This window comes from Oncorhynchus kisutch, linkage group LG28 (assembly GCF_002021735.2).
Source record: "Oncorhynchus kisutch isolate 150728-3 linkage group LG28, Okis_V2, whole genome shotgun sequence".
NCBI classification, from domain to species: domain Eukaryota; kingdom Metazoa; phylum Chordata; class Actinopteri; order Salmoniformes; family Salmonidae; genus Oncorhynchus; species Oncorhynchus kisutch.
This window is the reverse complement of record NC_034201.2, coordinates 31523168-31540913: the sequence shown is the minus strand read 5'-3', so window position 1 is coordinate 31540913 and position 17746 is coordinate 31523168. Positions and strand designations below refer to the sequence as shown.

At 40.1% G+C, this 17746-nt stretch overlaps 1 protein-coding gene across 5 annotated transcripts in view; it reads left to right on the top strand.

The window, feature by feature from the left end:
- Positions 1 to 660: 660 nt before the first annotated feature.
- Positions 661 to 17746, top strand: part of LOC109872639 (HMG box transcription factor BBX) — a 45132-nt gene continuing 28046 nt past the window's right edge. For 2 of the 5 annotated variants that reach the window (XM_020463948.2, XM_020463945.2), the window contains exons 1-2: positions 661 to 795; positions 2751 to 2832. The gene's annotated coding sequence lies outside the window, so the exon portion shown is untranslated. Of the gene's footprint in view, positions 796 to 1068; positions 1369 to 1656; positions 2031 to 2750; positions 2833 to 17746 lie in introns of those variants that run through there. The other 3 variants (XM_031807895.1, XM_020463947.2, XM_020463946.2) reach the window with 2 other exon arrangements.

Here is a 17746-nt window from a genome sequence, read left to right as displayed (position 1 = left end):
GCTGCCAAAGGTCATTCTAACATGTATTGGCTCGGGGGTTGAATACTTATTTCATCAAGATATAGTGTTTTATTTTTCATTACTTTATTTTTTATTTTTTTACAAATGATATAATTTTTCATCCACTTAGACATTACAGAGTATTTTGTGTAGATTGTTGACAAAAAAATATATAATTGAATCCATGTTAAGACCATCTTGTAATACAAAATGTGTAAAAAGTAAATGGGTGTGAATTCTTTCTGAAAGCACTGCATGGAGAATTCATGTCTGAAAGGGAAACTTGGACTTTTTTCATTAAATTAATGATTGCAAATAAACATGTGACTTGAAAGGCTTATTCAATAGCTGCCTGTACTGTCAATTTGTATGTGCCGTTATTCATGCTTATACGGTGTACATTTAATTTACAATCTGATTACATCTGCATTTAAAAGTATGGCCTTCTGTGCATTTTTTTTTTATCGCTCTACAGTACCTGGTTATGCAGTGTAACTGTACATGTCCTGAACATTATGAAGACGTTATATTAATCTTGCTGTCTCAGAACAATACACAACTGTAATGTTCTCTCTGTGTGGTTGTTTTGGGCTGTCGTTCAAACTATCGTCCAATCACGACCAGCCTTACATGGTAAGGATATTTTCACTCTGCATGTACAGTACTGTGTGTTGCAAAAACGGTTCTGATCAAAGAAGCACACTAAGAGAGGGTGAATGAGGTGGACAACGGCTCAGTTGGAGCACCACCATTTACTTATTTAGCTTGCTTTACATTCTGGGTGGCCTGTTGCGGGTGAGTGCTGGCATACTTTTACTGTTACACTTTATTTTCCAAACACTCCGATCCCTACAGTAACGCAACACCCAGGAAGCTAATATTAAGTAGTCACACACGACTGAGACACAGGCATGGCTTTTTGCTTAAACAGTCATCAGTTTCTCTCCAGTCACATCTTTTCAGTGACCTGTTTCAAAAATGTTGCAAGAACAAAGTTTGTTTAACATATGTGTGCTGTAAGGCCAGAATCTGAATAGTTTATGATGAAATGGCTAGGCCAGTCAGTACTGGCTATGAACATCATAGCCTACTGCACAAGGCTTCGCAAGAATACTTTGCGAACGGGGGAGGGTAGATTAGACACGAGTATACATTTGTCCGAGGGAAACGAAAGTACTGCGACCTAATGTAAATGATAATTTATCTCATTTGTTGTGTTGAGCCTCGCGCTGACTGTAGCGTTCATCCGGTGAAGTGTTCCTATTTGTGTTATTGTACAGCCAGTGCCGAACTGTTATGTGTCAATAAGTTTTAAGAAGGACGCTGATGGGGATGAGAGGGCCCTTGTATTCGAGCTGGGTATCAGAGGTATGTTTTAATATGTATATGCCGTCATGACAGAGAACGTGTTGGTATTTTATCCCTTAAATATCCCTGTCGTTTTCCCCAAAATGACTCAGTCATCCAGTGTGAGATCTGTGCTGGTTATCGCTGCTCTGGAAGTGGTCAGCGTGGTGCTTTTTTTTTGTTTTTCGTGAATTATTGTTTGTCAAATAGGGGATTTCATTTATAAAGTTGTTGTTTTAATCGTGAATTCCATTCATCGAAGGCGTTTGGTGTACATTTTAAGTCACTGTTCTGTAAAAAAAAAAAAATAATCGACTATGCAAAAGCCTGAGACAACATGTACGACATGGCTAAGCTGGAGCACTTCCCCCATGAAATGCACGGCTACATTGTTACTAAGCGAATTATTGCAGTGTTCGAATGCGTGAAAACCATCAAATGAGTGAAGTTTGCATACAATTCCATGGATGCTTGACACTTAGTGGCTCGTGGGCTTTTGGACCCATTGCAGGTTTTGCATAATGACACATTCAGCGGACGGACTGGAGCCATTCGCGTTTGAGAGCTAGCAAGCTAACAAGCTACTTTTATTCCTAATAACTGGTAGGAAATGGGAGACCATGCACATCAAACGGTTTGCCGCAATTTTCTGGACGGAAAATCCCTAGTTTAAGTAATGGAAGGTGACGATTTGTACATGTGGAATACCTTTTTCAATGAATGCATATGAGTTTGACAGGAGTGATATTTTTATTCTCACCAAAGCAAGATGGACTCTCATTCGCTTGTCTGTCATGTCAGACCTTAGATCGACATTTTGCACGAATATGTACATTTGAGCTTAATATAAAGAACGTTGGGCTAGAGCAACAAAATATAATTAGTATAAACTGATGTTCATAGAATGTTTACCGTGGGTACACTTTTATTGATTCCGTGACAGCTTAATCGGGTTTGCAGGCAGCACCGGTTTTACCTGAAAACAAACGCTGCAATACTGTAGTATATAATCTCTACTGATCTATATCTACCAGATATAGCATATTTTATTGTGTACTGAACGTTAATTACTCCATAGTTGTCAACGTTGCTGGAAGTGCATTTATGTCCGATAGGTTGCATGAATTTAGGATCGACACTTCATCAACAACAAATAATGTCCCACCATAGTTTTATCACATATCGAAGACTTGAAGCTTTATCACATATCGAAGACTTGACTATATACACGTTTTAAGTTATTGTGATGATTAATACAGTGATGATTAATACGCATGTTTACTATGCCTGCTGAAGAGTAAAACTAGAATTAAAACTAGAACGCTAGCCTCTGGTTGTTTGGTGCATTAACCAAGCATTGCAAATGAATCGCTTGACTGAGAGAAGTGTCTTGTATTTTATAGGTCATCATCATCGCATGAAACAGCCTGACTGACAGATTCATCTTCATCTTTCAGATACAACATTTCCATAGTCTGTGCCTAAGTAAGTATGCCTGCAATCCATCCCATATTTTCAAAGTCAAGGATTATTGTCTTTTGTTGACCAATTTTTGTTATTAATGGCCCATGGTATCCACTCATTGACATGCCATGAAGCCCCATGTTATTATATCCTTACATTAACAAGCATAGCTCTCATGATACATACATTACATAATTGATTGCCATCCCTGATTTGATAGCATCTAGCAAAAGCACAATAACCATTTCTATGGTTTTATGTAGATATTTGTATCAGTGACTGAGATGTACCCTTTTAATTTAAATGATTAGGATACGTTTCAAAATGAATTAATTACTTTATTTGAGTGATTCCTAGTTGCATAACCTGTGCACACTAGCTAGCTGTTTCACAAACTGTGACTCGGTGTCAGGTGTGTATGCACGCTATGCATTCCTTCCCCATAGCACACCCCCCATAGAGCTCTGAGTTTTTCTTGACAAAGTTAAAGATGGTACATGTCACATTTTCCGCCAGCAAATAGAGACCAATGTCAATTACAGTATAATGGGGGATAATATTGCACATTTAGACAATTTTGTCTGTCTGGCTTACTAGCGTTCAATAAATCATTTTTGTTAATGGCAAATGTCATTTATTTGTTTATTTTATCACCTTGTTACACCACTCGCATCACGGTTCATGATGTCCGAGAAATTAATCAAGGTGCTATCAAAGACTTGAGGGGTATACAATGACGCTAGCTAAATCTATGCAGGATTTTCTAAAGCTAGCCAGCTTTAGTTAGCTTCACATTCCAACTCAGGCTTCATCCATTTTAGGTTGGTGAATATTGATCCTGTACCTGCTGCTAACTCAAGCCAGGCTTGTAACAGTGCAAGTCACAGGTGTATATCCCAGCGAACAACGAAATCTTCATTGAGTCAATGCTGAAACACCAATCCATAAAACATTTTGTCGAAATCAATGTGAAAGAAAGGTTATCCTGCAATTTCAGACTGGTGTGAATTAGGTTATTAGAAGTGCTTTCTTTTTCATTTACTAGTATCGTTGTTTTTTGTGTGAATTTTTTTCCACTCAAATCGGTAAAATAGTTGCAGTCATATGAACGTTTTACTGCACGTGAAGTTTCAAATGCATCCTGTCACTACTAAATGTATAATGTGATAGGTATTTGAACATTACAATGTTTAACACAAAAACATGTGATTAATAAAATATGTAAGGGCGGTGAGAAAATACAGTATAAAAGAAGGAGTTGCATGTACAGTGCATTCGGGAACTATTCAGACCACTTCACTTTCTCCACATTTTGTTACGTTAGATGTATTCTAAAATGTATTAAATAAAACATTTCTCATCAATCTACACACGATACCCCATAATTGCAAGGCGAAAAAATGTTTTTAGAAATGTTTGCAAATGTATTAAAGAGAGAAAAAAAAGTATTCAGTCCCTTTGCTATGAGACATGAAATTGAGCTCAGGTGCATTCTGTTTCCATTGATCATCCTTGATGTTTCTACAACTTGATTGGAGTCCAACTGTGGTAAATTCAATTGATTGAAAGTCACACTCCTGTCTATATAAGGTCCCATAGTTGACAGTGCATATCAGCAAAAACCAAGCCATGAGGTCGAAGGAATTGTCCATAGAGCGCCAAGAGAGGATTGTGTCGAGGCACAGATCTGGGGAAGGGTACCAAAAAATGTCTGCAGCATTGAAGGTCCCCAAGAACACAGTGGCCTCCATCATTCTTAAATGGAAGAAGTGTGGAACCTTGAGCTAGCAGCCTGGCCAAACTGAGCAATCGGGGGAGAAGGGTCTTGGTCATGGAGGTGACCAAAAACCCGATGGTCACTCTGCCATAGCACCTGAGTTCCTCTGTGAAGATAGGAGAACTTTCCAGAAGGACAACCATCTCTACAGCACTCCATCAATCAGGACTTCGTGGCCAGATGAAAGCCACTCCTCAGTAAAAGGCACATGACAGCCTGCTTGAAGTTTGCAAAAGGCACCTAAAGGACTCAGACCATGAGAAACGAGATTCTCTGGTCTGATGAAACCAAGATTGAACACTTAGGCCTGAATGCCAAGCGTCATGTCTGGAGGAAACCTGTCACCATCCCTATCGTAAAGCATGGTGGTGGCAGCATCATGCTGTGGGGATGTTTTTCAGTGGCAGGGACTGGGAGAATAATCGGGATCGAGGGAAAAATGAACAGAGAAAAGTACTGAGAGATACTTGATGGTAACCTGCTCCAGAGCGCTCAGGACCTCGGACTGGGGCAAGATAATGCAGTAGTGGCTTCGGAACAAGTCTCTGAATGTCCTTGAGTGGCCCAGCCAGAGCCTGGACTTGAACATCTCTGGAGAGACCTGTAAATAGCTATGCAGCGACCCTCGCCATCCAACCTGACAGAGCTTGAGAGGATCTGCAGAGAAGAATGGGAGAAGCCTGTAGCGTCATACCCAAGAAGACTCAAGGCTGTAATCGCTGCAAAAGGTGCTTCAACAAAGTACTGAACAAAGGATCTGAATACTTATGTTAATGTGATATCAATGTGATATCTGTTTTATATTCAATACATTTGCAAACTTAAAAAAGAACTGTTCTTGCTTCATCATTCTGGTGGTATTGTGTGTAGCTTGAGGGGAGGTAAAAAAAAACAATTAAATACATTTTAGAATATGGCTGTAATATAACACTGTAGAAAAAGTGAAGGGGACTGAATACTTTCCGAAAGCACTAGATTTTTCAAATTTTGGAATTTTCTCAAACCATTACAGGCCATGATATCGACAATTGGGGGATGCAAAAAGCCACCCTCCAGTTTGTAAGGCATGCCATTTTGATTCCCAGTTAAATTGTTTTTCAATTCTGTGCCAAATAGAAATTATGTGAGCAATATAGAACCAAAGCATTGTTTAAGGAATATAATGAAGAATATAATGGCTGCATTCCAAACACTTAACAGACACACCCTCTCCCCGCAGCCCTCAAATTAAGTGGACACTTCTGATGACGTCTGACGAGTATACACTTGCAGGGCGAGGGAGGAAGGAACGATTTTTAAACGGACTGCCCTTGGCTGGAAATTCGTTATACCTCTGATTGTGTTTTTACTCACCGTTAGCTTGTGGGTGCTTTTATATGTACTACAGTCAATTATGATTGCATGTCTACTTATATTAACTATATAATTATTAATATACGCCTACTGTATGATAGCTAGAAAATTAATTAGCTAACTAATGTTAGCCTGCCTAGCTGGAACTTCTGAAGAAGGAACGTGTTTTATTTCTTAGGAAAAATGTAGGGGAGTGGATCAGAAAACCAGACAGTATTTGGTGTGACCACAATTTGCATCATGCAGTGCAACACATCTCCTTCACAGAGTTGATCAGGCTGTTGATTGTGGCCTGTGGAATGCTGACCCACTCTTTTTCAATGGCTGTGCAAAGTTGCGGGAACTGGAACACGCTGTTGTATACGTCAATCCAGAGCATCCCAAACATGCACATTGTCTAGTGAGTATGCAGGCCACAGAAGACTTGGGACATTTTCAGCTTCCAGGAATTATGTACAGATCCTTGTGACAAGGGGGCGTGCATTATTTTGCTGAAACATAAGGTGATGGTGGCGGATGAATGGCACGACAATGGGCCTCAGCATCTCGTCACAGTATCTCTGTGCATTTAAATTTCCATTGATAAAATGCAATTGTGTTCGTTGTCCGTAGCTTATGCCTGCCCATACCATAACCCCACCGCCACCATGGTGTGCTCTGTTCACAACGTTGACATCAGCAAGCCGCTTGCCCACACGAAGCCATACATGCTGTTTGCCATCTGCCCAGTACAGTTGAAACCGGGATTCATCTGTGATGAGCACACTTCTCCAGCGTGCCAGAGGCCATTGAAGGTGAGCATTTGTCCACTGAAGTCAGTTACGACGCAGAACTGCAGTCAGGTCAAGATCCTGGTTAGGATGACGAGCACGCAGATGAGCTTCCCTGAGACTGTCTGACAGTTTGTGCAGAGATTCTTCAGTTGTGCAAACCCACAGTTTGATCAGCTGTCCAGGTGGCTGGTCTCAGACAATCCCGCAGGTGAAGAAGCTGGATTTGGAGGGCCTGGGCTGGCGTGGTTACACGTGGTCTGCGGTTGTGGTCTGGACATTCCTGCAGTCAGCATGACAATTGCACGCTCCCTCAACTTGAGACATCTTTGGCATTGTATTGTGTGACAAAACTGCACATTTGAGTGGACTTGTATTGTCCCCAGCAGAAGGTGTGCCTGTCTAATTGATCATGCAGTTTCTTTATATACTTTTTCACTTTTTTTTCCTAAACCCAAAAATATACATTAGACAACAATATAACAAAGTGACATTAACCTTACAAGACAACAGACAAATTCAAATTAATTTAAAAAGATGAGACATTGGATAAGTGTGAAACATTACATGAGGATTATACAGAGATGCAATCAATGTGATGTGAGGGGAGATTCCCCATATAATCAACAAAGGGTTGCCAAATTCTGTCAAATGTCTCCTAAAGCAGTAAGTCATTTTCTCCAGTGGGATACAACTATTAACTTCAGCTATCCCCCTGCTAAATGCAATGTGGCAATCTGATTTCCATTTCAAGGCAATCATTTTCTTGGCAATCGCTAGTAAAATTTCTGTAGGCTTTATAGCATTGATTTAGCCTAAGATTGGAATTAGTAAAGTTACCCAGTAGACAGACCTCCGGGGTCTACAGGGAATGCAGCCCCATGAATTGAAGATATGGTATCGGATACCCCTTCCCAGAAACTGTGTAGTTTTGAACACTGCCAAATGGAAATGAGGAAGGTTACTTCATCTGAGCCACATCTAAAACATAGGGAAGAGATACCAGGGTTGAACTTGTGTAAGGGCATGTTCTAATGGCTTCAGTCAATGGTTCGATGGCGAGGGTCGCCGAGGTGGGGGCTAACAGGGCAACCCTGTCTGTTCCCCCTATAGAGAGGAGGAAGTAATCCTGTTGGTAGCAATCCTAGCTTCAGGACATTTTGCAGAGTGATTTTTATCAAGTTTACAAACATGGCTCCTATACTGAACTTTTCCAAAATGCAAAAGCGATATGGCCATTCAACCCTTTCAAAGGCCTTTTTTGGGATTGAGGGAGATGGCGACACTAGGTATTTTGTTTTTGTTAGCAAGGTGAATTATATCAAAGAACCTTCTGAGATGAATTATGAAGCCAGTCTGATCTGGGTTGGCCAGCAGAGGGAGCAATGACTCCAGTCTTTTAGTTAGCATCATGGTGATCAGTTTACAGTCTGTATTAAGGAGAGAGAGTGGTCTATAGGAGGTGCACTTTAGAACGTTTTTCCCTTTCTTGTGAATTACTGTAATCACAGCTTTTGAGAGATACTTTGGAAAGCAGTTGTCCTCCCCAGCTTTTTTTTAAGTACTTCCATAAGGTAGGGTACCAACAGGTCCTTTAAATTCTTTATAGAACTCTGGGGGGGGGAGGCATCTCTGATAGATCATTGCTTGATTGGGCTGTATAGCGGTCCTCATAGTATTTCTTAAAAGTTTCATTAATTTCAGTAGGGTTGAAAGATATTAGAGTTTAGTAAGAGTTTCCGTAGCATTAATTGTCCTCTTACTTTCCTCCCCTTTCAGTTGCTATGCCAATACTTGTGTATTGTGTGCTTTCTCCAAGTTTGTAGCAACGCTGTTTTGATTTAGTAATGACCCTCTCAGCTTTATACGTGTTCCAGGTATTATGTTTCAGTTTTTTATTTACTAAGAGCCTGTGTGGAAGATTTTTTTTTATAGCATTTTAAGATTCAAGGACATTTTAGTTCAGCCCCTTTTCTCTTCAACCCTTTAGTATAGGCAATGCTTTATCCCCTCAGATAGGCTTTCAATGCATCTCAAAGAACGAACCTGTCAGGAGCAGAGGGTTTGTTTGTCAAAGTAAGAATATTGATCTGCTCTTTGAATGTACAAAATTCAGGTTGTTTCAGGAGAGAATTATTTAGTTTCCATCTATATGCTCCATTTACCTTGGTAGGGATGGAGATTGATAATACCAGAGGAGAATGGTTACTAAGCAATCTGGGGAGGTAATCGGTATCTTTATGAAAAAGGTTTTGATTGCAAAAAAAGTTTATATGCATGTGTTGGTGTTAATGAAAAGAGTAGTCCCTATCCTGTGGGTGCATCTGTCTCCAGACGTCTAGTGAATTGAGATCCTTTATGAATGACAGGGTGAGCTTGGCGGCTTTGGTAGGAGAGGGGTTATCAGAGTACATATCAAGAACTGTATCTAAACAAACATTTACATCTCCTTAAGCCAGTAGCCAGCCTGGTGGTGCTTGAGCAATCTGAAGGAATACGTTCTGAATAAACATATGGTCATCGAAGTTAGGAACATAAATATTCAATTGGGTCCAAGACTCCAAATATATATGCTCCTGCACCAAAACAAACCTGCTGATACAAAAGGATGTCTATTCATCAAAATTGAGAGGATGCAAAAGTTGTCCCACCCATTTCCTCTTTAATTTCTAATGTTTACTTGCTATAAGTTGTGTTTCTTGTAAGAACACAATATCAGCCTTTAATTTCTTAAGGTATGTATAGACTCTTTTCCTCTTAACCAGCCCCGTTAAGACCTTTTTAAAATTGAAAGTGACCTATTTTAGTGGATTAAGCGTGGGTTGGGTTTCGAATGTGTAACAGAATGGTAATCACTAATTAGAAAAAAATCTGGTAATGTTTCAACTAGTGATGCACCGACATAACATTTTTTGCCGAAATCTAATATTTTCCTATCTAATATCTAATAAAAATAACCAATATTTTAGCAGCCTTTTAAGCATTCTAGTGCAGTTAAATAGTTAAAACACACGCATGGACGCAACGGTCTAAGGCACTGCATCTCAGTGCAAGATGCGTCACTACAGTCCCTGGTTCGAATCCAGGCTATATCACATCCGGCCGTGATTGGGTGTCCCTTAGAGCGGCGCACAATTGGCCCAGCATTGTGCAGGGTAGGCCGTCATTGTAAATAAGAATTTGTTCTTAAGTTCTTAACTGACTTGCCTAGTTAAATAAAGGTTACACACACACCACACTGACCAAAAAGTTATTTTGTTGGCATTCACGCATGTCCCCATTACTAGTAAAACATCATCAAAACCTATTTCTTTCACTTACTTACTGTGCTGTTTCGTCGTTCAGTCGTTTCATTCTCAACCAGGATTTCTCATACTATGGAACACTGTTTGGGTTTTTGCGCGTCAAATAACACTATTTGACGTGTCAAATAAGCTTGTTGACCAATCAGGACCTGAATATGACTGCACGTCACATAATTTAACATGTTCATATTTTTTTTACGTAGTTATTAGACATTGATTACACTATCACTCATATTTCATATGTCACAACGATTAATTGATACGTATGCTATGATGCTGGTAAAGTTGTCTCACCGTACCTACAGTGCTGGTCATAAAAAAAGCAAGCTAGCTTATGGTTGTTCTTCCCCAAAAACATAGCAGAATGACAATCTGTTAGCTAGCTAAATATATAGCTAGGTGTCATCATCTAAAATGACCCTAATTTATAAGACCTTTCTTATTTGATTAGTGGTGGTTGGACCCATCTATGTGAAACTAGCCACAATAAGGATTAGTCACAATAGTGGACTTTGCGGTTAGCCTTCAAAATAAAAGTTTGTCATTGACAGTGATGCAAATGAATACAAATATTAGAATTATGCCATAATAGAATAGATCATTAATTTTTGAAAAATCTGTTGAAATCACACCGGATGTATTATACTTTAGAATTGCATTGGGGGCACAATTATCTCACTGTACAGCCTTACCTATGGATTGTGGATCAATGACATGTGGTATCAGTCTACTCAGTGACACCCAGAGAACATTAGCATCGTAGCTCTTGTTGCAAAACTCTGGAAAAACTGAATTAAGCTACATTTATTGTCAATCTATGTTTATTGAACACTATTCCCAAGGAAAAACAATACTACATGGGTGTTTTCGAGTCTGATAACTCTGAGGACATTGGGAAAAAATATCTTGGGTATTGAGTAAACTGATACCACATTTCATTGATCCCCAATCTTTAGGTAAAGCTGTACAAAGCAATATGAATGCCAATACATACAATAGGCTGACTGTGGAGGTGATTTTCCACCGTCACAGTCCCACGATAAGAGCTACAATGCTAATATTTGCATAAACTCTAAACAGTTGTGTTCTGTCTGTGTGTCACCGAGTAGACTGATACCCCATTTCACTTCACATTCCAACCTTGTTTAACATTATTTAGTCTAAATATGGCATGATTTCACCAATTGTAACCTTCTGCATCACTTTCAAAGAGGTACTTTTATTTTGAAGGCTAACCACAAATGCAACTATTGTGGCTAGCTTCATATAACGTTAGCTTTGGGCAACAGGGTTAAGTAGCTGGCTAGCTATTTATTTTCATGAACTGAAGTTCAATTTCAATAGGCGAACAACAAGTAGTAGTTACCTAGCTAATACACTGCTCAAAAAAATAAAGGGAACACTAAAATAACACATCCTAGATCTAAATGAATGAAATATTCTTATTAAATACTTTTTTCTTTACATAGTTGAATGTGCTGACAACAAAATCACACAAAAATTATCAATGGAAATCAAATTTATCAACCCATGGAGGTCTGGATTTGGAGTCACACTCAAAATTAAAGTGAAAAACCACACTACAGGCTGATTCAACTTTGATGTAATGTCCTTAAAACAAGTCAAAATGAGGCTCATTAGTGTGTGTGTGTGTGGCCTTCATGTGCCTGTATGACTTCCCTACAACGCCTGGGCATGCTCCTGATGAGGTGGCGGATGGTCTCTTGAGGGATCTCCTCCCAGACCTGGACTAAAGCAACTCCTGGACAGTCTGTGGTGCATCTGTTGGTGGATGGAGCGAGACATGATGTCCCAGATGTGATCAATTGGATTCAGGTCTGGGGAACGGGCAGGCCAGTCCATAGCATCAATGCCTTCCTCTTGCAGGAACTGCTGACACACTCCAGCCACATGAGGTCTAGCATTGTCTTGCAATAGGAGGAACCCAGGGCCAACCGCACCAGCATATGGTCTCACAAGGGGTCTGAGGATCTCATCTCGGTACCTAATGGCAGTCAGGCTACCTCTGTCGAGCACATGGAGGGCTGTGCGGCCCCACAAAGAAATGCCACCACACACCATGACAGACCCACCACCAAACCGGTCATGCTGGAGGATGTTGCAGGCAGCAGAACGTTCTCCACGGCGTCTCCAGACTGTCACGTCTGTCACGTGCTCAGTGTGAACCTGCTATCTGTGAAGAGCACAGGGCGCCAGTGGCGAATTTGCCAATCTTGGTGTTCTCTGGCAAATGAAAAACGTCCTGCACGGTGTTGGGCTGTATGCACAACCCCCACCTGTGGACGTCGGGCCCTCATACCACCCTCATGGAGTCTGTTTCTGACCGTTTGAGCAGACACATGCACATTTGTGGCCTGCTGGAGGTCATTTTGCAGGGCTCTGGCAGTGCTCCTCCTTGCACAAAGGCGGAGGTAGCGGTCCTGCTGCTGGGTTGTTGCCCTCCTACGGCCTCCTCCACGTCTTCTGGTGTACTGGCCTGTCTCCTGGTAGCGCCTCCATGCTCTGGACACTACGCTGACAGACACAGCAAACCTTCTTGCCACAGCTCGCATTGATGTGCCATCCTGGATGAACTGCACTACCTGAGCCACTTGTGTGGGTTGTAGACTCCGTCTCATGCTACCACTAGAGTGAAAGCACCGCCAGCATTCAAAAGTGACCAAAACATCAGCCAGGAAGCATAGGAACTGAGAAGTGGTCTGTGGTCCCCACCTGCAGAACCACTCCTTTATTGGGGGTGTCTCGCTAATTGCCTATAATTTCCACCTGTGGTCTTCCATTTGCACAACAGCATGTGAAATTTATTGTCAATCAGTGTTGCTTCCTAAGTGGACAGTTTGATTTCACAGAAGTGTGATTGACTTGGAGTTACATTGTGTTGTTTAAGTGTTCCCTTTATTTTTTTGAGCAGTGTAGTTACTCACAAGGATTCCTAAATCATTGCTAAGAATCGGGAAGTTTATACTTGTCATTGTTTTCAGGCTGGTTGTATTGGTGCTAGCTAGGTACCAAGATAAAGCTAGCTAGCTCCCCCAGAAGTTGCGGTCGAACAAAGAATGCTTTATTACCATTGCGGCATTGTAAACACATCATTTGTGGCCGGTGTTTGCTTGTTTTTTGTACAGCTTTGACAGTGCTACTGATAGTAGTGGTGGCGCTTGGCTTGCACGTGCAAATTCAAGAACACACAACATTCTATAATAGAACTGTGTTATTTAACGTGTCAAATAGTGTTATTGTGAAAGTGTTATTTGACGTGTATCCTTTTTGACACGCAAAGACCCGAACAGCATTCCATAGTATGTTGTGAGCTAATAGCAGTGATGCTATTACTGTGTAACTCTGGTAGGGCAACATCTGAACAATAGCGCACTTGGTAAAGTTAGTGTGTACCAGTGCTCGAACAGTCGCGAAAGCCAACATCACCCACGACAGAGAACGGTTGATTGTCAAGGGCATTGAATTCCATTATCCTGGCGTTAATGGATTTCGCCTTTGAGTTGTCACGCTGAAATGTTCTTACTCTTTCAAATGAATGCTCAACTTGTTGACTGCTCAATCCGCACAGCAGACATTGTGGGCTCTAGGTTAGGAATGCTGTTTTGCACGTGTAGTGCAACATTTTACGTGGCGTCATTACATCATGTATCTACGTTTATATAGGTATGCAAGTCAGCTTTGACATCGTTTTTTCACATCAGTGTTAACCTCTCTAGGGTATGTGGGACAATTGCGTCCCACCTGGCCAACATCCAGTGAGATTGCAGAGCGCCAAAGTCAAATATATAAATACTCATTATAACAATTCAGAAAATAATCAACTCTTTTACATAGGTTTAAAGATTAAGTTCTTGTGAATCCAACCACGGTGTCAGATTTAAAAAATGCTTTACGGCGAAAGCATACCGTACAATTATTTGAGAATATAGCCCATCAGACAAATCATTACAAACAGTAACCAGCCAAGAAGAAGAGTTACACAAGTCAGAAATAGAGAGAAAATTAATCACTGACCTTTGATGATCTTCATATGGTTGCACTCAGAAGACATTCATTTATTCAATAAATGTTCCTTTTGTTCGATAAAGTCTCTTTATATTGTCGTGGAAATGTCCTGTATTACCAAATCATGAGAGAGCAAACCAGAGCAAACCTCTGACCACTAGTCAGAGTTATTATAAAGTCCATATTTAATTATATGAGCTTCACCATAGCCCGGTGCCCTTCCCATACTCTTATTCTTGTGGGTGTACATGCAGCTCAGTCGTGCCCAGAAGTATCAACTTTTGTGAATCATCTTCACAATCTGTTCAGTGCCAGACCAGAGTGATGGGCCATTCTCAAGGAAAATACTGTCTGCTGTCTTAACCGCCTTTCAGACACGCAATGGAGTGCGCGTATTGCTGTGGTCCAACTAGTGGCAACTCATTACTGTCGATCATCAAGGCCCTAGACATGCTTCTTGCTGCCTGACAAACGAAGCAAAAGGTCTGAAAAGCTACTTCATGTCTTTCAAGGCAATCTTCCTGCTCACTTTCTGGGTAAAAGTTTTGCAGTGTATTGAGAATAGAAGCCTAATTCTTCAGTCAGGAAATATTTCTCTGGACACTGAAGCAGCTCACATTAAGGCACTACAGGAAGAAATACAGGCTCTGCATAATCAATGGGACACTGTTCTGGCAGAAGCCTCCATGGTGGCAAATGAAATGGGTGGATCTACTCAGTTTCACAGTGAACAGAGGAACCACCAGAAAAAATGATGTTTCCCTGATGAGACTGAAGATGACATAGCAAATAACAGATGTCAGACACTGGATTTCGTAACACACTGTTTTATGTGGCTCTGGATAGTATAATCAGAAATTTGGACATGCGACTCCACACGATTGCAGCTACATGCGAGGAGTTTCACCAATACTTACATTTAGGAAAATGTGTATCTTGCCACGAATTGAGAAACAAGTACTACAAATATCTCACAGATGGATTTGAAAATGAAGTGTGACATCTAAAGACATTATATGGTGCCACTTTTTCAGATGGTCTTTCTCCTGTAGAGCTCCTAAATGCCATCCACAAGATGCAGCTACAGAGCATTTTTTGGAGAAGTGTGCATACTCTGCGAATCTTCTGTACAATGCCTGTAACAGTTAATGGAGGTGAACGTGTCTTCAGTAAGTTGAAACTTATAAAGAACTATCTAAGATCTACAATGTGCCAAGACAGGTTGAACAGCCTTGCCATCCTTTCAATTGAAAATCAGTTAGCTAGAAAATTGAACTTTAAAGACATAAATGAGTTTGCTCACAAGAAGGCTCGACGCTGGGCTCTTGGTGCAGTGCAACCTCTGAGATGCCTGTCAAATGCCTGTTCTACCCAAGCCTGTCCGGGGATGGGCAAAATACTGTTTCAGAGTATTATCTTCTATGGTTTATCTGCTGTTGAACTCAGGAATTCCCACATAATGTCTTGACACTACATTTGCAGTTTCACAGATGCTTGTTCTCCGTAGGTACCACATTTATTCCTACAGTCCACATAGTTCAGGATTTATTTGTATTTTGGTTATGTTATTTAGGCATATATTTAGGAATTATGCATAGTGCAGAAGAGGGTTAGCCTTGTTTAAGAATTGGTAGTAAATTATTTAATTTGAAATATGGATCACTGGTCATTTCTAAATTAAAATTGACAACAATACCATATATTAAAAAATAAGTCACCAATTGTGTAGTTATTTATAATGAAGCATCATAAAAATCTCATGACACAGACAGCTTTTTGTTAACATTAGGAACAAAACAAGTTTGCAATACTGTTAGTATAGGCAAAGGATGAAGGTGGAAACTAGAATCTGCACAATTGTAGTATAGTGCAGCAGAAGCTTATAGTTAGTACATTTAATAACACATATTGTTCAGTATGTTATTTTAATCTGAAACATTCTGATTTCTATGTTTCTGGGTAAATCTCTAAGAGCTTTACACACCTGGATTGTACAATATTTGCTCATTTATTCTTTTAAAAAATCTTCCAGCTCTGTCAAGGTGGTTGTTGATCATTGCTAGACAGACATTTTCAAATCTTGCCATCGATTTTTCAAGCTTAATTAGGTCAAAACTGTAACTAGGCTACGGAGGAACATTCAATGTCATCTTGGTAAGCAACTCCAGTGTATATTTGGCCTTGTGTTCTAGGTTATTGTCCTGCTGAAAGGTGAATTTGTCTTCCACTGTCTGTTGGAAAGCAGACTGAACCAAGTTTTCCTCTAGGATTTTCAGTTTATTTTTATCCTAAAAAACTCCCCAGTCCTTGCCGATGACAAGCATATCCATCATTGCATGATCCAGCCACCACCATGTTTGAAAATATGAAGTGATACTTAGTGATGTTTTATTTGCCACACAATGCTTTGTACGCTTTTTGCAGTTTTATCTTAGTGCCTTATTGCAAACAGGATGCATGTTTTGGAATATGTTTTATTCTGTATAGGCTTCCTTCTTTTCACTCTGTCATTTAAGGTTAGTTTTGTAGAGTAACTACAATGTTGTTGATCCACCCTCAGTTATCTCCCATCACAGCCATTAAACTGTAACTGTTTTAATGTCACCATTGGCCTCATGGTGAAATCCCTGAGCGGTTTCCTTCCTCTCCGGCAATTAAGTTAGGATGGACGCCTGTATATTTGTAGTGAATGGGTGTATTGATATAAAATGTCATTAATAATAACTTTACCATGCTCAAAAGGATATTCAATGTCTGCTTGCTTTTTTTTACCCATGTGCCTTTCTTGATGAAGCATTGGTAAACTTCCCTGTTCTTTGTGGTTGAATCTGTGTTTGAAATTCACTGCCTGACTCCGGTATCTTACAGATAATTATGTGTGGGGTACAGAGATGAATGAGGTAGTCATTCAAAAATCATGTTAAACACTATTATTGCACACAGAGTGAGACCATGCATCCAATTATTTCACTTGTTAAGCACCTTTTTACTCCTGAACTAATTTAGGCTTGTCACCGGGGCAGCAGAGTAGCCTAGTGGTTAGAGCGTTGGACTAGTAACCGGAAGGTTGCAAGTTCAAACCCCCGAGCTGACAAGGTACAAATCTGTCGTTCTGCCCCTGAACAGGCAGTTAACCCACTGAAAATAAGAATTTGTTCTTAACTGACTTGCCTAGTTAAATAAAGGTAAAATAAATAAATAATAATAATAACAAAGGGGTTGAATATTTATTGACATTTCGACTTTTAATTTTTAATGAATTCCCCCCCCAAAATCTGAAAACATAATTCCACTTTGACATTAGGGGTATTGTGTGTAGGCCAGTGACGACAAATATCTATTTGATCATGTTTAAGTTCAGGCTGTAACACAACAAAATGTGGAAAAGTCGAGGGGTAGGAATACTTTCTGAAGGCACTGCACATGTAACAATTTTTATTTCCTCTTGGTTTTTTAAGATTATGACTTACACATACCTGCAATAGTTTAGTAAGATAAAGTATCAACCCCCCCCCCCCAATGTTTTTTTGCAGGTTAATTAGGTAGTATTATATAATTAAGGTTTCCAACCTTTGAGCATGTAAACCAATCATTCAAAAACACTACTTTTTTTAACTTATGAAGTTTGATCCATCTACTACTACAGACCTGCAGGAGGAATTGCTAAATATAGCACCTTCTAGTGAATACATTTTCATGCTTAG